Below are 26141 nucleotides of genomic sequence, written 5' to 3'. Positions count from 1 at the left end.
GAACTATTTCATTATTCATTATTGAATAATGAATAATGAACTATGAATAATGGACGTACTTCAGCGCGGTCTACAGTACATGATATATAAGGCATGAAGATGTTATTGTTACAGATCAGCTAAATTATCTATAGTAAAGGATCCTATAAATAAATGTAATATACAGTCACAGAAAATAATTATATTTATAAGTACGTCTGAGTCAGTGACAACTCTACAACAGATGCATCCATCGGATCGCCATCAATGATGGTGATACATGGCTGTGTACATAATGTATATATTTATATTTATATATATATAACGTGGGAGTATCCAAATTAAACCGTTTTTTCCGCCTACGTTTATTTATGATCTAGACAGAAATTTCCATTCTGTGTATATTTTGTATATTTCTAAAGGTTATCGTTGATCATCTCAACGAGATTGATTTTCTCTCGTTGAGCCGGTACGGCTTAAGCAATAAAGCAATCGAGTTCAGATGACCAATGATAATCTGTTTATCGCTATTTTAACTATCACAAAGTTGTACATTTTATTAGCAGCGCCACGTGCCTCCTTAGTTTCTAGCGATAATTTTCCATCTCAAACGAGTTTACATCATGATATGAAATATTATCACAACAAAATATCAAAAGTGAAATACACAAAATAGCGATAAGTATCATTATTTACTATTTGTTTCCACCAATTCAAGTTTGAATGCATATTGAACAGTAGAAAATGGGTTTGAACAGACAATCAAACGATCAAATATTCTGTAATGAGGAGTACCCCAATCAAATTGCACATCACTACAATTCGATTCACAGATCTTTTTTTTATTTTATTTCATCAAATACTTTAGTCCTTGCTTACTAAAAAATCATTTTTTAAGAAATTAATGCTTCTAACATATTTTATTTGTTAATATTTAAAATATGACTTTTTGTGGACGTCGCATAGCGATGTTTCCGTACAGTTTACTTTTTCCAGTGAACACCTCATCTGAAAGACGTGCATAGTGTCATATCATAAAAATACAAATTGTTTAGTCTGTAGGAAAACTTGTAACATTTCCTCTTGTTTTTTTTGGTTGTTTTTTTTTTTTTTTTTTTTTTTTGCTAAATAGGTGCAATGTTGGTACTCAGTTCAATTTAATTACCATGACGTTACACACGAAGCACATTCTAGTGTGGTGATCACATCCTTTCTCATTCGTAAAACCTTGGTCTTATTTGACTAAACGAATACAGTAATTAAACCACTTCAGGTCAGTGAGTAGATTTTTCTCTGGAAAGACTTGTTTTGTTGTTTCTTAATATTGTGAAATAACTTCTCATGAATCATGCAAAGAACTTACGCTATCTCTACCAGATGATATCACATCTGTACTAGCTGTAGTTGGAAGGACAACCACCAAATGGTCTTTAACCAGTAAGAACGGGCTGAAAAGTCTAACATTTAGTTGGTCGCCATTTCGAAAGGTTTATACAACTAAATGATGGTAGCAAAGAAAACATCTCAACGAAACCTTTCATTCAGAAAGAGAAGTCCGATACGTATCAAACCCAGAGGAAATATGTACCCCTGATCCACACCAACCGAATTCAGAAATCTACTATTGGAGCTGTACCAGATCTACAAAATATGCTGCCTGTCCTTAACGTGCTGAGGGTCGACCACCACCCACGTGCCACGACAGGAAAGGAAAATGTACAGCAACAAAGTCTGGATACTAAGCAATTGGTTGTGTGTCAAATGTGTGACTTCAAATCCCGTTAAGGGATAAAACTTAAATGCATGTGTCAGCATAAAAATCGTAACTGGCATTGGGAAAGAGTGGCTTTATTACACTGGTTTATACATGTATCAAAACAAAAACAAACAAAAAAAAACCCAGTTGGAAATGACTTGACTCTTCGATTGATACGAAGCACCAACCGGTTCAAGTAGTGAATAAGCTGAGGGTACATAGTTCCAGCGGAAGGAATATGTAATGAGTTAATTGGTAAAACTGAGGAAATCAGTTTGAGTTATGATTAAAATGTTGGTTCTTTTTTATGACTGTGTAAAGCTTGTTATATATGTTGGTCGGCAGGTCGGCACTTAGTTTTATGCATACATAGACGAATAAGTGCCGACTGCCGACGTTCCTACTTTACTTGTTAGCAAACATAGATTAAGCTAGGTTCACACTGCCGATCAGATCAACTCGATGACCCGATTGTCCAAATTTCCACGACCAAGCTCAACCAAATTCTTGATTGGGCCTGTTTACGACTTCTACCCCACCGCCATCCGACTGTACACGACCTTTACTCGACCATTCACGACTCCTTAATGACTCCATCACGACTCCATCCCGGCAATAAAATGAATACTTATTCGATAATTCCGATCAATTCAAGATCTTTACACGATCTTTACTCGACTAGCTAGACCAGATCAACTATTCACGATCTCAGCCTGATCTCCATCAGACCAGATCGATCTGATCGTATATGGGTCGTAGGGATAATCGGGAATTGGTCGTGTATGCACATTTTAGTATAAAAACGTCCGAATTTTTTATTCCCCGCCGCTTCGGAGTGGGCATTAAGTGTTACCCTTGTCCGTCATTACACACGTACGTCCCAACATGACCATTTATAATATTAAATATAATAGCTGGGACATTTTCAGTGTCCCTTCGACACATTCTCTGTTTGTTTGTTTATATTCAGTAGAAGGTCCGAGTAAAATCATACATTTAAAATATCTACATAGAAATAAAGCAATTTGATTTGTGGGCAAGGTGCATCTCCGCTAGCCAAGGGTTACGATCCACTTCCCTCCTCGAGGGTTACGATCCACTTCCCTCCTCTTGGCTAGCGAAGTTGGGGCAAGGTGGTAAGAGCTCAGAGAGACAGGTTAATAGCTGTGACGGAGCTTGTAGAGTACATAGAAGACGAACAAGAAGGTGTAGACAGCAACAGGCGCCGGGAAATCTAGCTATGGCAGTGGCTGACACGACGACCACTGTATGGTCCGTATGAGAGACTTGTACTAACTCAACAAAGAGGAACCCAATGCTTATAAAACTTCCTCATAGTGGACGCTGATATGTTATTGTAGTTTTATTGCTCGTTTTTGGAAATGACACCACAAAATGAGATTTGTCACTTGATTAGCAATAAACATAAACTTTTCCATCCTCATTTCCTTGCTTTCTTAAGCTTACAAATAAAGCGTACTGTTTGTCAAATATATGTCAGTGCATAAGATATGTAAGCAGTATTTTTCATAGATTTGATTTGCCTAAAAATATTGCAAAAAGAGGGCAAAGATGTCACATATTTCCCCAAAATTTGACCCAAAATAGAATTTCAATCCCCTGGAGTGATTCCTTTTCTGAAACAGTTTACATCTTTACATATATCTATCAAAAGATAAAGAGTGCATTTCTTTCTAATTGAAGTTTGGTAAACGTTGTGTGCCGTTTGTTTTAGTTTGTTTAACGTTACAGTAGTAGAAACAAATGCATCGTTTGGTTAGACTTAAAGGGGATTGAAATTTTGAGTAATTGTACACAATGTTTTAAGTTATGCCAAGCAAGAACATGTTAAGACAATTGATTTAATGTTAAAGTTAGAAGAAATGTATGGAACGCCGTAGCTGCCTTATGTGTACTTGTTTTTAGATACGCTTATACTTTTCAATATATGCACATAGTTTTTCTATATATGCACATACTTTTTCTCTATATGCACATAGTTTACTTTATATGCACATAGTTTACTATATATGCACATAGTTTTTCTATATATGCACATAGTTTTACTATATATGCACATACTTTTTCTCTATACGCACATACTTGTTCTCTATATGCACATAGTTTACTTTATATGCACATAGTTTTTCTCTATATGCACATCTGTTACTTATTCGTTTTTAATGCGCGGAGTATACGGTTGCACTTTGAATTAAATCGTTTTTCAATTGTGTTCATGTCTCTGCATGGTGGTAACAATGTGTTCTTACAGATGAAATGACCCTATAAGCGCGATTGCAACCATTCCAGTGCTCGGTTAATACCCTGTTACTTATTCACTTATAATACGTTTGTTGTACGTTGCACCTTTTAAAAAAAAAATCAATTGTGCCCATGTCTCTTGGTGTAACAATGTGTTCTTAGAGATGAAATGACCCTATTAGCGCGCATGTACCCGTTCCAGCGCTCGGTTGACACCCTGTTATCTATTCGTTACCTATTCGTTACCTATTCACTTATAATACGTTTGTTGTACGTTGCACCTTTTAGAAAAGGATTTTCAATTGTGTTCATGTCTCTGGTGGTAACAATGTGATCTTAGAGATTGAATGACCCTATTAGCGCGTATGTACCCGTTCCAGCGCTCGGTTAATACCCTGTTACCTATTTGTTACCTATTCGTTACCTATTCACTTATAATACGTTTGTTGTACATTGCACCTTTTAGAAAAGGATTTTCAATTATGTCCATGTCTCAGGTGGTAACAATGTGTTCTTAGAGATGAAATAACCCTATTACTGCGTATGTACCCGTTCCAGCGCTCGGTTAATACCCTGTTACCTATTCATTACTTATTCGCTTATAATACGTTTGTAATACTTTTTATGTGTAGTGTAGTATGTTCAGACTTATTTTTGTTTGTACGTTTTGGATGATTTTGTTTAAATATTCCATGTGTAATGGCAGTGTAAACATTCAGAGTTTGAATTTATTAGAATAGTAAATTTAACATTTAAGAGAAAGCTGTACTTGTCACAAAGCTGCCACCAAAAAATAGGGACATTGCTTTAATCTACAATTTTCTATGACAATGATAAATGTTCATTAAGAAGAGCAAATTTTTATCTTTTATTCATCATATTTGATTTTCAACCATATTTGTCAGGGTTCTCCAAGGAAAATATGTGCAAAAGCAGAAACATGTAAATACTTTAATTTTATATAACAGGTAACAGGTTATTTACCGAGCGCTGGAACGGGTACATGCGTGCTAATAGGGTAATTTCATCTCTAAGAACACATTGTTACCACAAGAGACATGGACAAAATTGAAAATCCTTTTCTAAAAGGTGCAACGTACAACAAACGTATTAAAAGTGAATAAGTAACATGGTATTAACAGAGCGCTGGAACTGGTGCATGCGCGCTAATAGGGTCATTTCATCTCTTAGAAAACATTATTACCACCAGAGATATGGACTTAATTGAAAATCCTTTTCTAAAAGGTTCTACGTACAACAAACGTATTATAAGTGAATAGGTAACAGGGTATTAACCGAGCGCTGAAACGGGTACATGCGCGCTAATAGGGTAATTTCATTTTTTAAAACACATTGTTACCATCAAAGACACGGACACAATTGAAAATCCTTTTCTAAAAGGTGCAACGTACAACAAACGCATTATCAGTGAATAGGTAACGAATAGGTAACAGGTTAATTACCGAGCGCTGGAACGGGTACATGCGCGCTAATAGGGTCATATCATCTCTAAGAACACATTGTTACACCAAGAGACATGGGCACAATTGAAATTTTTTTTTAAAAGGTGCAACGTACAACAAACGTATTATAAGTGAATAAGTAACAGGGTATTAACCGAGCACTGGAACGGTTGCAATCGCGCTTATAGGGTCATTTCATCTGTAAGAACACATTGTTACCACCAGAGACATGAACACAATATTGAAAAACGATTTAATTCAAAGTGCAACCGTATACTCCGCGCTTTAAAAACGAATAAGTAACAGATGTGCATATAGAGAAAAACTATGTGCATATAAAGTAAACTATGTGCATATAGAGAACAAGTATGTGCGTATAGAGAAAAAGTATGTGCATATATAGTAAAACTATGTGCATATATAGAAAAACTATGTGCATATATAGAAAAACTATGTGCATATAAAGTAAACTATGTGCATATAGAGAAAAAGTATGTGCATATATAGAAAAACTATGTGCATATATTGAAAAGTATAAGCGTATCTAAAAACAAGTACACATAAGGCAGCTACGGCGTTCCATAGAAATGCATCGTTTGAACTAACAAACGACGAACGACAAAGTGTAGACGCATTTGCAGCGAATGTATAGTTTGTCAAAGTTTATGAAAACTTGCAAAAGTATGTTAGAAGCAAATGATCAAAACGTGTGCTCGCTGAACAGTTTATATCGTTAGTACTTACTGTTAGAAAGAAATATGCACCAAATAAAAAAATGTTTGTCTTTCGTCTCATTGTTGTGTGAAATTACGTCAAAAAGTTCGAATGAAAAAAAATTGACTGTAAGGTGACCCAACATTGTTATTGATAATTTCTGTGTCATTTGGTGTTTTGTGAAGAGCTGTCTCATTGGCAATTGTACATCTTTTTTTATGCTACAAACATTTCTGGACAAGCGGAAAATACGGACAGACAAAACAGAAAATAGCCCATAAACAGGTACTAGTAACATATAATCTTGGTGTTCTTATAAACCAACTTTGAAAGATCATAACTTAGTCATCAGCAGTCTAAAAATTAATATTATTGCACAATTACTCACAATTGGTTTTATGAGTCTTTGTTTACTCCTTGGTTTTGTTTGTTATTGTCTTACTTTAATATTTGAAAACTACACCGGTGACAAATTTGCAGGATTTTCTTCCCTTCCGGAACATCTGAGATCATCTCAGGTTTTGTTAGGTTAGTTTTCTATGTTATGTGGACTGCTGTTTGTCTTCTCGTCGGTTACCGTTTTTCGCTATGACCGTGTCGGTTTGTTTTCGACCTCTGAGTTTGATTGGTTTTGTTTTTGTGTCTTTTGCCTCTCTTTTTAAAATGTTGCCTCTCCTTGCAAAAGTAAAGACACGTACTGTACATGGAGGAATTTTTGTACAGTTAAAAATATGTTGCCAATATATTTTTGGGGAAGCAGAGTTATGAGAGTTAATCAGATCTGCACACACTTTTAGAGAATCGTGTAGCAATCATGTGTTCTCGTGTATGACCGAGTAGTGATCGAAGAGTGGTCGAATGTGGTCGCGAAGGGATCAAGTATTGTTAGAGTTGGTCTGGGATAAAATAAGTATACAAGTTGCAGTGATCTGGAAGCGATCGGGCATTGGTCAAGTTAATGATAGGACATCAGTCGAGCAAAGGTCGATATGATCGAGTACTGATCGGTAAAATTGTTGTATTCCGACCAAACTCGATCTCTTCACGATCTTTTACCGATCAATTCGACTGCTACTCGACAAATTCTCGATCTCTTCTCGACTGACTTGCTTCTCGATCCTTACTCGAATGTTTTTGACGTGTCAAAAACTCTCGGGTAGAAAGTCAGATCGATGAAGAGCATGGTAGACTATCCCGAACATTCTTGTCGATTGAGTCAGACCAGTCTTCCGATCACATAATTTGGCTTGATCGGGCTTGTTCGAGTTGATCTGATCGGCAAAGTAGCGGTTGAATGGATCGGGAAAGGATCGTGTAGAGATCAGGTTTGGTCGGAATACAAGTAGTTTACCGATCAGTACTCGATCATTTAGTTCTTTGCTCGACTCATATCCGATCATTTCTCGATCAACGACAACCTGCACGATATGTGGTCAAGATTAACTCGACCATTGTCCGATCGATTCATGATCACTGCGACTTCTATAGATATATTTTTCATTCCAGACCAACTCGACCAATACCCGATCTCTATGCGACAATATTCGACCACTCTTCGATCTCTACTCGGCCATACACGAGTCTACATGACTGTTACACGATTCTCTTAAAATGTGTGCAGCTCTGATCAACTCTCATAACTTTGCTTCTGCAAAAATATATTGTCACTATTTATTTTTAACTGTACACAAATTCCTCCATGTACAGTACGCGTCTGTACTTTTGCAAGAAGGTGTAAAACAAACAGAAGTCTACATAACACAACATAAACAAGAACTATCTTTAAAAAAGATATCCGACGTATTTAAATTTGAGTTTATGTTTAAAACTATCATTTCGATAACATTCAGAAGCACAAAGATACCATTTAAATAACGTTTTCTCTGTTTGTGTTCAGTATTCTCGGTCCTCGTATCTTTCTGTTTACATTCACCAAAACCCCGCGGAAATCGCACATGCGTAGGTGCGTTCTAAAAGTCATGTCCGTTCGTACAACAAAGTTTACATTACAAATTATATAATTGTCACGGATGAAAAAGAGCTGGAGAAACAATTATTTTAATAAAAATATAAATCTTTGTAAGATCTAGTTCAAATGTTTATAGTTTTTCACTTTCTTTCCATCACGATATAATTAACGAGACGTTTTTTCAAACACAACCAAATCACTTACCATGACAGCATTTTGTCCAATAACAGAAAGGATTTTCAAGCATGCGTTTTCTGTTGCCATAGTGAAGCGTCCTTAAGTTCAAAGGGCACAAACCGAAACTAATACCGACTACGAAAAACTAAAAACATAGCAACACGAAACCCAATAAAACCTGGGATGATCGCAGGTGTTTCGGAAGGGAAATAGATTCTGCATTTTGGCACCAGAGGATTTTACAAATATGAAAGTAATAGTGCATTAAATTTCATTATTTTAAAAACAGGCGATGACTTATGTAGCCTTCAAAGTTAGTTTTTAAATACATCAATATTATATTTTAGCTGTTTAATGGGCTATTTTTGTTAGACTGTTCGTATTTTCCTTATGTCCAGAAATTTTTGTAGTATAAAAATAAGAAGATGTGGTATAGTTGCCAATGACACAACTCTCCACAGGACACCAACTGACACAGAAATTATCAACTATATGTCACCGTACGGTCGAATGTTAACAAACACTTTTTTTCATACGCTTTTTGATACAATTCTATAAAAAAGAAATGAGACGAAAGACAAATGATTTTTATTTGAATTAGTGATAGATGTCTGTAAACAGTTTCAGAAAAGGTATCCTCAAGGGGATTGAAATTCTAGATCTATTTTTGACCAAATTTTGGGAAAATATGTGACATCTTTACCCACTTTGTGCTATGTTATTAGTATAAAAGGCAGGTTGCTGTCATGGGTACACCAAAAAGAAATATATTGAACCATTCAACTACTGGGTATCAGATCTATGGAAAATACTGATTATATGTACATACATTTGTACATATGCACGTATATGACACAAACAGTAGGCTTAATTTGTAAGAAAGCAAGGAAAAGGGGATGGTAATAATTATGCATATTGCTATCTAACATCAGTACTAATCTATTGACAAATCTCATTTTGAAGGAAAAGAGTAGTAACTCCCATAACAAATCAGCGTCCTACTTTACTTTCAGGAAATTTTTATAACCATTGAGGTCATCATTTTTCCTCCTGCAAGTCTCTCATTTTTTTTATTTTGCCATTTGATTAGGGACTTTCCGATTAAATTTTCCTTGGAGTTCAGTGTTTTAATTGTGTCCCTTTTTTAGTCACTGCATTATCTAGATTTTCGGCGCCCTTTGCTGTAAACCCCTTTTTGTTTGTTTTCTACGCTCTCTTCAAGCTCTGTCACAGATATTAATCTGTCTATCTAAGCTCTAACCACTTTGCCAAACAATCCTACTGCGTTATTTCCATGTAGATATTTTAAATATATAATTTTACTCAGACCTTTTGATAACTACTGAATCTAACCAAACAAACGGGTAACATGTCCGTTGGATCGACACAGATAATGCCCCGTTATAAAGAGTCATTACTCAAGAACGGTAAAAGTGACACTACCCAAATTCGCACTTGATCTGTGTTTTATGGTATTGCGTTTCATAAAATTTGGTTGAGGCAAAATAAAATTAGAGAACGAAAACTAATTGTTGGTACGTACATGTACGTATACGTACTTACGGACGGGCAAGGGCCATGTAATGCCTCCTCCGCTGCAGTGGACTATCTTTAAAAAAAATCAGATGTTTTTATACTGAAATTGTACATACCCGACCAATGCCCGACTATCACTACGATCAAGTCGATCTGGTCTGGCAGATATCAGGCTGAGATCGAGTTTAGTTGATTTGGTCCAGCTAGTCGAGTAAAGATCGTGTAGAGATCGTCAATTGGTCGGAATTATCGAATATATATTCAATTATTGGTCGGGTTTGAGTCATGATGGAGTCGTGAATGGTCGGATTACGGTCGTGTAAAGTCGGACAGCAGTCGGGTAGAAGTCGTAAACAGGCCCGATCATGAATGTGGTCACGCTTGGTCGTGGAAATTTGGACAATCGGGATCATCGAGTTGATCTGATCGGCAGTGTGAACCTAGCTTTAATACGTGCCTACTGCAGACCATACTTTTAAGCATACATAGATAAATAAGTGCCGACTGCCGACCTGCCGACCTTATTATTTCAGTTAACATTTACTAATAAGTGCCGACTTCCGACCTGCTGACCTTACTTGTTAATAAACATATACTCAATAATAGTTGCCGGCTGCCGACTTTACCTTTTATGGAACTTTTACTCGCTAATAAGTGCCGAAAGCCGACCTTATTTTTTAAGTAAACATTGAAGCGCCGACCGCCGACCCCACTACTAGAAAGAACTTCAACGTTATTTGAATACATTTAGTAAGATTTAAAAATAATTTAATTTTTGATGTAACTCGTCTCCTGATTGGCTGACGTTGTTTTTTTTATCAGCTCATAAACATAATTTAGTCATGTGACAGTAACGTCATCGACGTTTTTTCATGGTTACTCCGGTTTAAAAGGGAATTTAGAATTAAATTTTAAGGAATTACTGTAATATTTTTTCTGTCTATTCGAAACAACTTTAAAATGTGATAAAATTGAGAAAGGAAATGGTGAATATGTCAAAGCGACAACCACCCGACCATAGAGCAAACAACAGCCGAAGGCAACCAATGGGTCTTCAATGTAGCGAGAATTCCCGCACCCGTAGGTGTCCTTCAGCTGGCCCCTAAAATATGCATAATAGTACAGTGATAATGGACGTCATACTAAACTCCGAATGCACACTTTAAAATACGCAGGTTATTTAGTGTGCACCACATTTTTGATGTTATTTCTTCATAGATAGAAAAAAATATTACAGTCATTCCTTAAAAATTTAAATATCTTTATGGTCCGAGAACACAATTAATTCGTAGTGCATTTCTTTTAGAACATAAATGAAAATAAAAAAAATCCCACCTGCGCTTTCTCAAAGAAACTTTTACAGTGTGTTGTACTACTTTTGGGACAAATTATATCAAATTTATAGAAAACTTCATCGCCTCTAACTCAAAATATGGCCAATTTTATGTTTAGGGCGTCTTGAAATCTTTTGACAGCTTCCGAAGTGCTCATTTTCAACCTTTTTCAGCTGGACCAAATCACTACTTTCCTTTAAAATTCTGGACCCAAATTTTTTTACAGTGTAATTTCAACCCCCTTCTTGCAATTTGAGGCAGTGAACATGGAGAAATAAATTTGGAAGGGGTATAAAAATTAATGGCAAGTAACCCACTGTCAACACTAGGGACTATATTTGAGTAACCACTGTCAACACTAGGGACTATATTTGTGAACAACGAAAATCAAGGGACGACAATGGTGGTCTCGGACCTTATGCGTATGATTCTTTTTTTTTTTTTGCGTAGGAATATATTTTTAACCGGGACTATGTGTTCCTCTATTCTACTTGAGCCAATACTCAATATCCTTATTTTACTACTTTTAAAAATTATTATATTTCATTTTAATTACATTTCAAAATAGCAACTACAATTATGGCACACAAAAGTCTATCTCGATCATAGTACTCGCAATAATCATAAACATCTATGTTTTACTGAAAACTGGTAGGTCAAATCAAATTTCAATTGTGCATAAATATGTTCTCCAAGACTAAAGACTTACCTCTTTTCTCTTCGGTACCGTGCATTGTGCCATTATAAAGAGACAGATAATCGATAACTCACACCCCTATGACCTACTTCCACTTTTAAGACGAGAGATTCCTGATACTATTGTTATTTCAATATTTCCACGTGAAATGTAAATGTAAACGTTTAATATTCTCTTCTTTTATATAAAAAAAAGATTTTTTTACACATGGAATAAATGCATTAATGATGATCTGAGATCTAAATGTTTGTTACGTTATGTTACACGTGTCTTTTGTACTTTACTATTTGCATAAGATAATATTCAAATTTGAATATCTTTAAATTATAAAGTTACAGTAAGTCTGATTAAATTTATATTGATAACGGGAAACATTTAAACAAGGATAATTAATGTTAGTTATTACAAAAAAGTTGGTGCACTAAGTAATAACTATATAACTTAAAGTCTGGTATGTTAAACCAATTCATTTTAATTCCATTGTTATAATACATTAATGACGGTTATTTAGTGACAGTGAGACCCCCTGGTCATTCAATGTCTATAAAATTCCTGCATAAAATAAAGAAGATTGTGTTAGATCGGGGGTGCGGTCTAGACATCGCCCTGTGCCCTTTGGTGTGATTGTGTCTTCCCGATTGTCCCACTTTTTGAAATTACAGGTAAAAAAGTAATGAAATTTTGTGGGACAATCGGGAAGATTTTTGTGGGACAATTGGGAAGTTTAAATGTGGGACAATCGGGAAGTGTTTTTATAGTGATTGATTTGTGTTTATAGTGTGTAGCAGTTAATTACAGTTATTTTCTCAATTCACTCTGTTCAACCGAAAATAAATTATTTATATACTCTAGGCTCCTTATTTTCTAACGACACCCTAATACCAACGACGAAAAATAATACCCATGTCTCAATTATTTGCAGTGAAATTGTTTCTGTATTAATAAAGAAAAACACCATATAGAGACTGTCAGGTGCGAGTGTACAAAGAAAGCATGTCAGATGCCGAGTTTTCTAGAAACAGACAAACGTTTATCAAGGTTATCAGCAATGTATCCATCTTGTGCGTTTTCGGTTTTCCAACGACCGTGCGCTTTAAAGAGTCTGTCTGAAATTCCATTATTTGCGGCTGCAGAAGCACCGCCTGATCTGAAACTATGGAGGCCAAATAATTTGGCATCTAGACCAATGAAAAAAAGTGCCGCTTTAACAATTTCTCTTGCACGTGTATATGACAGTTTTGCATTATTTTTTCTTAAAACAAATTTGTTATATTTCTTAACATAAACAATTGATCTGAAAATATACATATCAGAAGTCAAAACAATGTCACCTGCTTTTATGTAATCTAACAAAATTGCTACAGGAGAAAATGGTGTATTCGTTTTAGCTATAACAACGCTTTTTCCTTTCCTGTAACAGTCTGTTTTGCTGCTAGAGATAAAAATTTCTAATATTCTGGTTTGAAATTTAGATTATTGGCCTTAATTGAACAAAGTTCGCTATATCTCAAGAATCCTGCGTATGAAACCGTACAAATAGATAATAATCGCAAATCTCTAAGTGTCCTGGGATTACAAAATCTATAGAACAAAGTTTTTATAATAGTAGCATCTATTGGTTCTTTCTTCTGTACAGGCCTATTCAAAATCCTTTTCGAAGATTCTACTATACTACGAACTAAATCAGATTCGCAAGGATCAACTAAATTTGCTAACTTGTGTGCCCACTTTATACTATAGAAAGCCGTTTCAACTGAACTATTATGTTTTACTGTCTGCATGAGATGTTGTAAATAAAGGCTTACGTACAATTCACTTGCCGGTAGGATTGATTCTATTTCTGGATATGTTTGTGCCCATGCTAAAAATCTTTTAAAACCGTTAGCATACTTGGAAACGGTAGTCTTTGCTCCCGAATCAATTACTGTGGAACGTAAATGAAATAAAAAACTTTTCAATTCTGAACTTTGTACACGGTCACTGTCATTCCAAAATCCGGATGAAAAAAATTTCTGCAAACAAAACCTTCTTTTAATATGTTTTAAAAGGAAAACATTGAATCAACTAAAATATATAAATATAATTACCTCTAATGGCCAGATGTGGCCCAGTGACCAACTATCACCCAGTGGTGAACACAAAAAAGGTCCAATGACCAAATAAAATACTTCTCAGGGGTCCAGTGACCAAGTAGGCAAGTACACTACCAGTGTAGGTCCGGTGACAAAGTACCTCTGTACAAACATAGTCCGATGACCAAATAATACCATTCCAGTGACGAACGTTTTCTACAAACAAGTTTTTAAACATTAGCATTTAGTTTTACTGCTAGAACTGTACCGGAAAATTTCCCGTTTGCAAATATTGAATTTAAGTTATGTCCAGGTACAAAAATGCTCTCGTTCTCATAAAATTCTAATACGTCTTCCACGTATTCCTTGTAATATAAATTCTCGTTAAACAGTAAAGGCCAAAATAGTGCCGAAGGCCATCTAGGGACAACCAAAGTGCCTTTTGCTCTGCACTTAACTAAATGGTTGATTGTCTTAGATGCTAGCGAAACTGGAGGTACTAACCAATTGTTTTCACAAGACCAATTACTTGTGAAAGCATCTACACCTGATGTACCAGGGTTCCAAAAAATCGAACTAAATCTTTTAGTTTTTGCGTTTTCAGTATTCGCAAATCTATCAAAACTGTGTGGGCCCCACATCAAATCCACAAATCTAAAAAATTCAGGGTAAACACCCCAATCATCTACATCTACTATTCTACTTAATAAATCAGCTTTTTCGTTTTGCTCCCGAGGGACCCAAAGGACGTGTAAAGAAATTTTATGTAAAACACAAATATTAAAAATGTCTAAAGCTAAATTCTGTAACTCGGGCACCTTACTGCCTTTCCTCACTATACTCACAGCATTCTGATTATCTGTGTGTACAGTAACCGTACTATTTCTAAGTACCTTATTAAAAGATTTTAAGCATATTTGAATCGCTTTTATCTCTCTCCATGTGGAGCTTCTAAATTTCTCATGATTTAACCACATCTTGTGAAAAACATAAGCTGTATCGGAGACAAAGCCACCAGCGCCTGTGTCACTCGCGTCCGTAAATACATGAAAATCTGAATAAATATTAAACAAATCAGAAGGTTTTAGCGATAAAATATTCTCTTGCTAAAATCTCAACTCTTCAATACAATCTGGGAAGGTTAAAATATTTACAAATTGATTCCAATGCTCACGTTGATTGATCACCGAGAAAATATTTCTCGTCATAATCTGTGTGACATTACCAATAGCAGGCTTCAATGAGATAATCTTACCGCAAAATCCGGCTAAATCTCGGATTTTAACTCGTGAACCTGTTTGTAATAAATTGCATAACTGAACAATATCGCTTAATTTTTTGTCTGGAACTGAAAGTTTTCCCAATTTCAAGTCCCAGTGAAAACCTAACCAGTTTAAATCTTGCGATGGGTTCCATATGCACTTATATTTGTTAGGTATAAATCCCGAATTAATACGATCTGTTTTCACTTTTTGAGAATGTAAAGTACATATATCAGACGTTTCAGCTACACCGAACCCGTCGTCTAAATAAACAACTACTTTTATCCCGTCTTTCCGCCAATTTTTAACTAACGGTCTTATTACTTTAGTAAATATATAACCGCTTGTTTTCAGACCAAATGGAAGTATTGTAAAAACATAAAACTTGTTTTTCCATTGAAAACCTAAATATTGTCTGTGTGCATGGAAGACGTCTACGTGATGATAGCCCGACTTTAAATCAAAAATAAACCCAAAACTCTCAGACTTGATATATTGACTGACTGTTTTCAAATCTTCAAATTTAATTCTAATCAAAACTACATGTTCATTAACATGACGTAAATCCAATATTAACCTTTCTTTACCTTTCGAACTGACAGATACCGTTAGCGGGTTTATTACATGTGGTCTAACGGTAACAACCTCAGCTGACCCTGAAATAACAAGATCTTCAATTGCCGAATCAACAAATTTTTCAGGCATGAAAGCAGATTTATTATTTTGTAAAATTACACTATCTGGTTCATTTCTCATTGGGATTTTATACCCGTTTTCAATTACATCAAGAATAAAATTAGACGCTCCAATATTTTGCCAAAAAGTAAAAGATTTTTGTAATCTACCTTTTACATGAATATTTTTGAAAACCTCTTCATAATCACAATAAGAGCTAAACATGTTTAAATTATCATGTACCTGAAAAATGTCACTGTGTGGTCCATACTGTTTAAACGGCACCTCTTCTGTATCCAGATTTTTTGTCCTTAGCTCGGCAATTTCTAGCCCAGTACCCAAAGTTGGCACATGAATAGCACATGTCTCCGGCCTTGGCTTGTCTACTCGGGCCAGCTTTGCCCTGGCTGCCACGAAAGGGCTGTTGTGTAGAAATAGTAGGAATAAAGCTCCCGCCATTATGTGTACCTTGACTGGGTGCTCCTGCTGCTTTAGCGGGTCTTTTACGGCCTTATTTTTTCTCTGTCTTTGTCGTCTTAAATTTCCTAACTGCTCTACTTTCCGCCGCTCTAATACGCTTTTCATTCTCAGAATTACTGGCAACATCATCTGATAAATACTCTTGCACTGTGTTCCAGCCACCCTCCGACTTATCGGCTATGCGGATCAGCTTGTTACGCTTCTTAAGTACTTTACTGGACTCTTCAAGAAGCTTCGTAGCTCTAGCGGGCCTTTTACTGTCAATGTATTCTACGGCTCTGTCAATACTGTCTATATATAATGTCAGAATTTAACTCGAACTGTATTTGGTTACCTTTAAAGCGGAACGTGGTCTCCACTTTCTTCACCTTCTTAGCAAGGCTGTGGGTTTTGTCGTCCAAGTTTCTTTCAATACCTGCCAACTTGCTGTTCACGTAAGTCGTGAACAATGAGAACAAATCGGCATTACTAACGTCTTCTTCGGAATTTCTATCTGGTTCAACAGACTCCTTACTTGGTATGGGTACTTCAGTGTCGGACATTACAAATCTTCCTATACACAAATACACCACTCGTTAGATTGTCTCCACCCTTGTCGATAACTTTTCTCGTGCATGCACGACCATAAATACTAACGGAACTTCTTACTCTATTGTTATTACAATTAGCCCGCTACCTGAACTGGAAAATTCATACGCCTGTCGTAAATAAATATATGTTCAATGTCACTTATAAAATATGGAGAAAAAAAACATGAAAAAATATTATATTTACATATTTTATTTTATTTTGTTCATAGTAGGTACAATTAAAGCATTAATAAACCGAATATGATATAAAAAAAAAGGTCATAAAACTTTAGTCTTAGATGCATGATTTTTTAAATTAGTTTTTATTGACTTTGAACTAGCTAGTTGTCAGTGACTACAGGTATCCTAAGATCTATTCGTAGAGTCTTTATTGTGGTAAAGCATAAATATCCGAGTCCACTCTTTGTTTATTGTAAGATGTATTTCTGTTTGTACCCATCCGATGACATAACCAGGCTCAAGCTAGCAGCCACTCGCTAGCAGCCAATACGATAGCAGCCAGTTTTCGGATATGTCTATGAACCCAAAAATTGCATAAGATTGAAACGTACTCAATTTTTTTTATTAATATATAACCAATGTATGAACAGTAATTAATATATAATAAAGCAGTTGGAGAACTATTCGATGATTTAAAAAAATATCTAGTCCTGTTCATTTATTAGAGACAATAGTGATCGATGTCAATATACCAAACAACGTGCTCCTCGCTTTTAATTCTAATAGTCAACAGTTTTAAGTGTACATGGAATCGTAAATATGTAATAAAAATTATTGAAATGCTTTAAAAAATGTTTGTAACAGGGAATTGACATTGAAATCATAAATTAAATTTGTGATATTGTGTCAAACAGCTTTCCATATTCTCGGCATTCTGTCAAATAGTTCCTGAAAAGTTATAATTGTTCTGCATGACAAGAAAAGAAAGTTTCACTCGTAACTGAGAGCAGAATAAAAAAGGAAAAAACCAATTTTCCTCTTTTTTCACTCTTAATTCTGACAAGTGCAATTAGAGGCCAAATTCGGACCGGAACGTAATAAATTTATTCTATAACCCATGTATTTGAGAAAAAATCATGAAAAACAAAGACAATTCTGTTATATTAGTATTTATTTGTTACATTTCAAAATAAATTTATACTGAATTCTACACTTAGCTGTCCATTTTTAGTCAACTCTCTGTAAAGGATACAACATAGAATAAATTTATTCTAAATGCATGGTGCTTACTGTATATGATCATGTATAAAATAAATTTATTATATAGAGCCATAATATCTATTATTAGTTCGAGAAAATCATAGAATAAATTTATTCTTCATTCAATGTCATTTATGATTATGATAATATTTATCTGTATTGTGAGGCTGCGACACAGAATAAATTTATACTACATTCAACGCGATTTCGGATTATAATAAAATATAAAATAAATTTATTTTGAAGTAAAGTTATCTGTATGGTGAGGCTGAGACACAGAATAAATTTATTCTACATTCAATACTATTTCGGATTATAATAATATATAAAATAAATTTATTTTGAAGTAAAGTTATCTGTATGGTGAAGCTGTGACACAGAATAAATTTATTCTAGTTTCAATGCGATTTCGGATTATGATAAAATATAAAATAAATTTATTTTGAAGTAAAGTTATCTGTATGGCTGAGACACAGAATTAATTTATTCTACATTCAATATGAATTTTGTTCTATATAAAAATAATCTTAAAAAATATCTCATGATAAAAAATCAAAATAATTTAAAAGAAAATTCCATCGGTCTTATTTATTACAGACAAACTGATACCATAAATTGCTTCGCCAAGCTCAGCTGGATACGACCACAGAGGTCAAATCCTAAACATTTGGGACAAAAATGGACACAATGTTCGTGCATGATACAGGTCTGAATTTGGATTGTAATTAAATACTTGATACAATATAGGTTTCTGACACAGAATAACGGTAGCCAAGAAACTTAGAATTGGTTATATCATTTGAATTTATATTTAATTTTTGGCTTTTGTGCAATACACTATGCTGTTGCGAATTGCCCCCCCCTCCCCCCCAACAAAAAAAATAATAAATAAATAAATTTACCTCTTTTTTATGCTTTTGTGTAATACACTATGCTGTTTCTATTTGAACCCTCACCCCAACAGTTTATCTTATCACAAATATTCTAGCGGAACAGTTCAGAATGCATGTAAAACAATAGAATTGCTACAGTATATGGCCAAAAATCAATTTCCTTATCGTTTCGATTTGTCATGTGATGGCATACAAACAGTTCAAAAATACATCTAAGTTTTTTTTGTTTGCTTATATAATCCTGAAGATTTTGTTCAATGTTTTGTCACTGGTCATCTGTTAGAATAATTTTGGGTTTTTTTTTCAAACAAGAGACAAGCTTCGTTATAATGCAACTGGTACTAATCGTTAAGTAATCTGGTCTTTTATTGACATACAGATATGTAGTTGGAATTATTCATCTTCAAACTCTTCTTAACTTTTCGAACAATTATCTTTGTAAATGTCAACATTTTATCTTTTAATATTCCCAAATACATGTTTCCATTATTCCGTTCAACCAAAGCTATCTGAAAGATAAATAAAAAATACAGTGCATATACAAAAAATTGGAAAATGTGTCTATGGGCTACAAATGCCCCCGCTCGTAAATATACACGTGTCAACTTCCACATTCAGATACATGTACACGATTAAAGTAGTGAAGACTGATTTGTGATTTTAACATTCGGTTGAGGCAAACTAAAGTTAGTGAACGGAAACGAAAAATTCAGCATTTTTTATGTTTATAAATGGCCTTAACTCAAGAACGGTAGAATTGATGCCACTCAATTTAAACCTTGATCTGTGTTTTATGGTAATATGCATTGTGTATACGATTTATTACATTTGCTTGAGGCAAACTAAAGTTAGAGAACAGAAGCGAAAAATCCAGCAATTTTTATGTTTATAAATGGGCATAACTCAAGATGGTAAAAGTTATGCCACCCGTGCAACATCTTACACTAACCTTGTCAAAAACGAACTGTAACTTGTAAAGTAAGAAAATGTTTCAAAAAGATGTACAAGGACTAAAGGAGCAGCCGGATCTGATCGCCGTATGAATAAGATATGCAAATGATTGTACAACTGCTCATCACATATCAGGCCCTCGCTCTAAAATTCATAATATATTCCTTTTCATAGAGTAACCGATACATTGCACGCATTCTTAAAATAATGACTTTTAATTCCTAATTCCGGCCGAACTACAATTGTCAAAATATGAATTATATTAGCACTTTCAAAACCTTTTGCGATGAGATAAGAAAGAACACTTTTTATAAAACAACAATTATGATTCTTAATTTCAGCATTCTAAGATATTTCTTGCAAGCCAGTTAAAAGTTTAATCTTTTAAATTACCTCTGTAGATTTTTCTCAAAATGTATCCTTCACTTATGTTCTCTGTGGTTGTACTAACTTCTGTCATTTTGTCTGCCTTCTAAACTTTTGTGTTTCTTTATAAATTCCTTTTGATAGAAGTGTCTGGTGATCTATAAAGAACAGCGTATTATATTTTGACTGAAATGGTCATATTATCCATGAAGATGGAGACTTTTTGTCAATTGTTCTGTGTGCCAAACAGATTGCATGAGAGTGTGAGTAGTTCTTTAGGTACTGATGAAAATGTTCAAAACTAGTTTTTTACATAAAATAGTCTATTGGTCGTTTATTTGTTTTTCGCAATGGTGTTTTATTGTTTCATAGACTTATGAGTATAAATATCCTTTGGATTCAGTGGCGGAGCCAGTTAGGGTTCCGTGCTTTGAACACCCCCTTTTTGACGATATTTAAATTGGAACAAATGTTTAGAACCCTCTTTTAAAAATGGCTGGTCCCGCCCCTGGGTATCTTTCACTTTTTGCTCAAATAATAGGTATATGTTCCATCTTTCTATGCAACAATTTCATAGCTAGTGTGTCCTAACAGCTGTTCTAAGACTAAGCGTGAAGAAAGTGAACATTTAATTTTTTAAATGTTTAAAGATTACTTCAACTTTCACCCGTAGTAAATAATAATGAGATTACCAATTAGAAACATTATTACTATCATAATAATTAAAAGATAATAAATAATATTTATCTAATAAATTTACGTTCAAACTTATGAATTAAAAAGAGAAAACATGTACCCAATCTTTTATATATATTCTTCACTATAAGCATGTTAAATATACAATTCCTTGCTTTAAGGCATAGTCTTCAGAGTCGGATCCAGGGATGTTTAAAAAGGGGGGGGGGGGGGTAATTAACAATAAAACTGAGTCTCATCTAGCCCCAAGCATCATGTCAGGCATTGTCATTACTAATGTCTTCTAATCTGAGTAAATTAATTACTAAAAACTATTAAATGTCTTCTTATCTGAGAAACAATTTCGACATTTAAACGAAATCTTTTACTTATGATAATGTTGATTCTCCACAAAGTAATATAAATAGAACCATACAAATAGTAAGCAATTACATGTTTTCAGATACCATCTTCAATATAAAAAAAATCACACCATGAAAAAATTAACTTGTTATGTGTTCCTCTTCTACTAGCTTCAAAATATATCCAAAATCAAGAATGTGGAACATACTCTATCTGACATAATCATTTGGTAATTGATGCAATTTGTGTCTCTTGTATGCCTGTCTTGAACATAAAAACTAAATATAAAATAAACAACTCTCCCAATGCTCAGGTTGGTTGTCATATTATGCAACATAGTTAATAATATAGAAATCAATGGGAAAAACATAAAACTTCTTTTGTCATACAAAACACTGTCAAACATCCAAACATACTATCCACACTGATCTGTGTCCACACTTGTAGTATATTAATTTATCTTAGTGATATAACATATTGTCAGAGTAGTATAGTCAAATTTAGTTAGAATGAACATTTCATTTAATTTGCTTCATGATATACTTCTTTCCTTAATGATATGATTATCGTTATCATAGGCAGTTGTGGTGTTTCATAAATGTTATATTCCAAATTGTTCTTGTTTATTATGTATTGATCGATATTCTGATGTATATTTACCAACGTTTTTTCAACTGATCGGGCGGAGCTTATGTTTTAATTCGCATAAGGACAGTCTATTTGAAGATGTGTGTGATAAGGATGATTGTCGGTAGAATTATTATTGAATTCTAATCACTAATCAGTGTCACATACAAAAGAACTGAGGAACTGAGTGTATGATATGAGACGAATAACTGGACACTTCATTGATGATCTTATCCCAAAACTCCTGTCTATAGATGGACTGGTCTTCTTAAACTCCGCCAAGTCAAGTGAAATAAATCTAGTAAATATCGTAGAAAAATATGCAAATTGATATTCGCAGATGCAGATCGATCGAGGATTTGAAAAGGGGCATACGCAGAGACTTGTAAAACGTCTAGTATGCATTGAGCATATATGCCGGGGATCTATGAGAGGATCCCAGTATCCTTGACCCCACCCCTAATCCCACCTCTAGTATACTGAGCAAAACTAACCTCCAATTTCTTGAACTGTGATGAATGTTTCATAAACGAAACTGGAAAACTATCCCGTCTATGTTCAACTTGTCTTCCCTCCTTTTAATTTCCACTTGTCTGTCATCTTCATTGCACGTACATAGAGAGAAATACCAAGTGATCATATCATACAAAATTACAGATCAGTGTCCTACGTCTTGTCATTAATTATCTTGTGTTTCCATTTGAAGTATTCTCGGCATGTGGTAACACTAGGGGCCTACAATCAACGTACGCGTGCATTACATAAAATGATAAGGCTGTTAAGCCGCGTTTGTTATAATTAGCAATAATTATTTTAACAACTTCAGATAGATATGCGGCACTTGTTTGCTAACATGAATTAAACAAATCGAAGATTGTAAATTATTTGAATCTGTGTCATTTCATAGAGGTTATTAATGTGTGGTCATTTTATATCATTCTAATAAAATAATATGTTAATTAAAAATGGACAACTACAAAAGTATAATGGTCTGGATGGATGGTCCATCGATTTTGTATTCTTTTAATTTTTAAAACATTATTTCTATTCTTTATAATTTTGCTCATTATTCTCTATTTGATCATCCTTTTATTTTCTATTCTTTATATTTTTTTTGTATATGCTATATGTTTTGTCCTTTATTCTACGTTTCCCAGTCCCGTGATTCGATATTCTATCAACTCCAACAAGACCCTCACGTATTATTACCGATAAATAGGCGTTTGAGAATGTGTACCATTTTGTCTTATCCTTTCTTTTATTTGTTTTTAAAGATTTATAAAAAGCTTACCGCACTTCATCCAGGTCTACCCTTATTACAGGTATTCCCCAGGGTATGTATTGTTTTAAAATAGCTTCTCGTTCCGTGCATACATGCATGAACTATTTGACACTGCACGTTAAGCAACCAACAATCTGTCAATCAATCGATTTTATAGAAAAGATGTATCATATCTTACATCAAAACAATGTATAAACACCACCCGTTCATCTTTTTCTACAAAATGATAAATGTGCAGATCACACTGCTGACATTACTAGACTACATATATGACACTTCGTCTATACCTGAGGCTGTGGATGGGGGTTTACAGAATAGAGAATAATGAACAAAAAAATAGAAAGAATAGTAAGAGAAAATGGTTTAAATTTGACCCCATCCTGACCCTCGTACTGATGAGAACGTATATATAGGTTGAGGCCTTGCCCTCCATGTATTCAAAGTAAAGCATTATTCTGATTATGAAACATTGTGATTAAAAACGGTTGCTTTTTTCCAATCGATCTTCAAACCCTATGCCTTGAGTCTGGGTGCTAAAACCGAAATATCGATTTATTAGTGTTCAACGTAACTTTCAGCACAATATTGTTCATCTCGTGGTTATCAAACTGTAATGGTGGAGAAAGCCGGAATGCCAAGAGAGAATCTAAGATTTTTGTCGTGAAAACTGATAATTATAATCAATCAATATACTAAACCCCTAACGGGAAGAATTTCACGTGAGGCACCCGTCGCAGGGGCGGATCCAGCCATTTTAAAAATGGGGGGTTCCTAACCCAGGACAAAAGGGGGGGGGTTCCAACTACATGTCACCATTCAAATGCATTGATCGTCCAAAAAAAAGGGGGGTTCCAACTCCCGGAACCCCCCCCCCCTCTGGAACCGCGCCTGCGTCGTATTGGTCATGTTATTACAAACTCGGTAATAATTCGGCGGGTCACATTCCTGAAAAGGGAACGGAATTGTAGTTACGACATAAAGAATCATTACTAAATAAATGATACTAAACCACTAACGGGAATGATTGTGTCTGATTTTCATATGATGAAGACATACATGTACAATGTAATCTTTCAATCAGTTTAATTGAAGTCTGGAGCTTGCATGTCAGTTAACTGCTAGTAGTCTGTTGTTATTTGTATATTATGGTCATTTTGTTTATTTTCTTTGTTTACATCTTCTGACATCAGACTCGGACTTCTGTTGAACTGAATTTTTATGTGCCTGTTGTTATGCGTTTACTTTTCTACATTGGCTAGAGGTATAGGGGGAGGGTTGAGATCCCATAAACATGTTTAACCCCGCCGCATTTTTGCGCCTGTCCCAAGTCAGGAGCCTCTGGCCTTTGCTAGTCTTGTATTATTTTTAATTTTAGTTTCTTGTGTACAAATTGAAGTTTAGTATGGCGTTCATTATCACTGAACTAGTATATATATTTGTTTGGGGCCAGCTGAAGGACGACTCCGGGTGCGGGAATTTCTCGTTGCATTGAAGATCATTGAAGACCTGTTGGTGACCTGCTGCTGTTGTTTGTGCTATGGTCGGGTTGTTGTCTTTTTGACACATTCCCCATTTCCATTCTCAACTTTATTTTTTAAGATTGCATTTGAACGAAACTGTCATGTGCGAGGTTTGAACCATCACAACCTCAGGCCCCTAAAAACGAAAAGATCAAGAAACAAAAAAATCGCGTGCATGTGTTTTTAAGGTAATATTATATATAATTAATTATATATATTGTTTCAACTTATAATCAAAAGTGCATTAAATGTAATAGAAATGTCAACAATTTGAAAATATGTAAAAGAACTTTAAGGCTAAAAAATATATAGGCGAAACAAAAATATGGATATGTTGTTTGCATGGTATCCCATTCTCTTCAAAGCTAATGATAAATCTGTACATTGTACATGCTTCATATCCAGTGGCGGTAACTTGACTAATATACCTCGATTTTTAGTGAGTCGAAGGAGGAAACGGCATCAGTGCGGACAAAGATACTACGGGGGGGGGGGGGGGGGGAGGGGGGCTTGATTAATTATACAACGAAACCCTCGACTAAATGAGCTTTCATCGTTTTCAGATAAAAAAAAAATAAGGAGACGATTTCTAAGTTTGCTGAACGTGATGTGGCTAAAATTACGTGCATAATCAGGACTTGAACAAAATAACAATAAATCCAGTAGATAGGTTCGTAATGAAATCTCTTCGTTGACTTTGTCTTGTGTAAAAAGCTTTCTTGAAATCCCCGGGGGTTTAATCAACTTTGAAGTAAGTGCTTCGTTCTTTCATAATTTATATTTTTTTTTTTAGTTAATTCGCCATTTATTATTTTAAAATTTACATATGAAACAATAACCCGGATAAATCATTCCAGAACCATGATAGTGCTTGTATTTTATAAGAGGATAACGAAATTAAAGAATTATATTTATTTAGATTGATAACCATGATGGAGCAAAGTTTTAACCACTTTTTTATGTCCCTTTTTACCATAAGATACTCCGGTCATTATCTATATAAAGAATGATGAGGATGACGATAATAACGATGTCTGATGTCCAGTGGTAGCTTTTACATACATACACCCAGAATGACAACATGCTTTATGTTATTTACACGTTTTGTGTAGACAAACTGCGTCAGATTTTTTGACGCGTTTTTTCAGAAGATACAAATAACTTTGTAAAAAGACATGCCACTCTGCCAAGACACATTTTTCTAACTTCAATCGTACCAGTCTTCAAATGCTTTCATTACATATAAACGAATGTTTTCTTAACCTTCATAATTTGTTTGGTAGGAGCAATGTAACATA

The 26141-nt window shown here is 34.6% G+C and overlaps 1 protein-coding gene and 1 long non-coding RNA gene across 3 annotated transcripts in view; one reads left to right on the top strand and one right to left on the bottom strand.

Moving 5' to 3' along the window:
• LOC143080168 (uncharacterized) overlaps positions 1-26141 on the top strand; it is a 279716-nt gene that overhangs the window by 164255 nt on the left and 89320 nt on the right. The gene's annotated exons all lie outside the window — the stretch shown is intronic.
• LOC143078280 (uncharacterized) lies at positions 19474-23324 on the bottom strand. The gene is made up of 3 exons (XR_012979152.1): positions 22536-23324; positions 20404-20534; positions 19474-19568 (listed from the first exon to the last, which is right to left on the bottom strand). It is a non-coding gene; the product is annotated as an uncharacterized LOC143078280 (long non-coding RNA).

Source organism: Mytilus galloprovincialis, chromosome 6, assembly GCF_965363235.1.
Source record: "Mytilus galloprovincialis chromosome 6, xbMytGall1.hap1.1, whole genome shotgun sequence".
Classification (NCBI taxonomy): domain Eukaryota; kingdom Metazoa; phylum Mollusca; class Bivalvia; order Mytilida; family Mytilidae; genus Mytilus; species Mytilus galloprovincialis.
The sequence above is the reverse complement of the archived record's forward strand: the minus strand, read 5'-3'. Positions and strand labels throughout refer to the sequence as shown.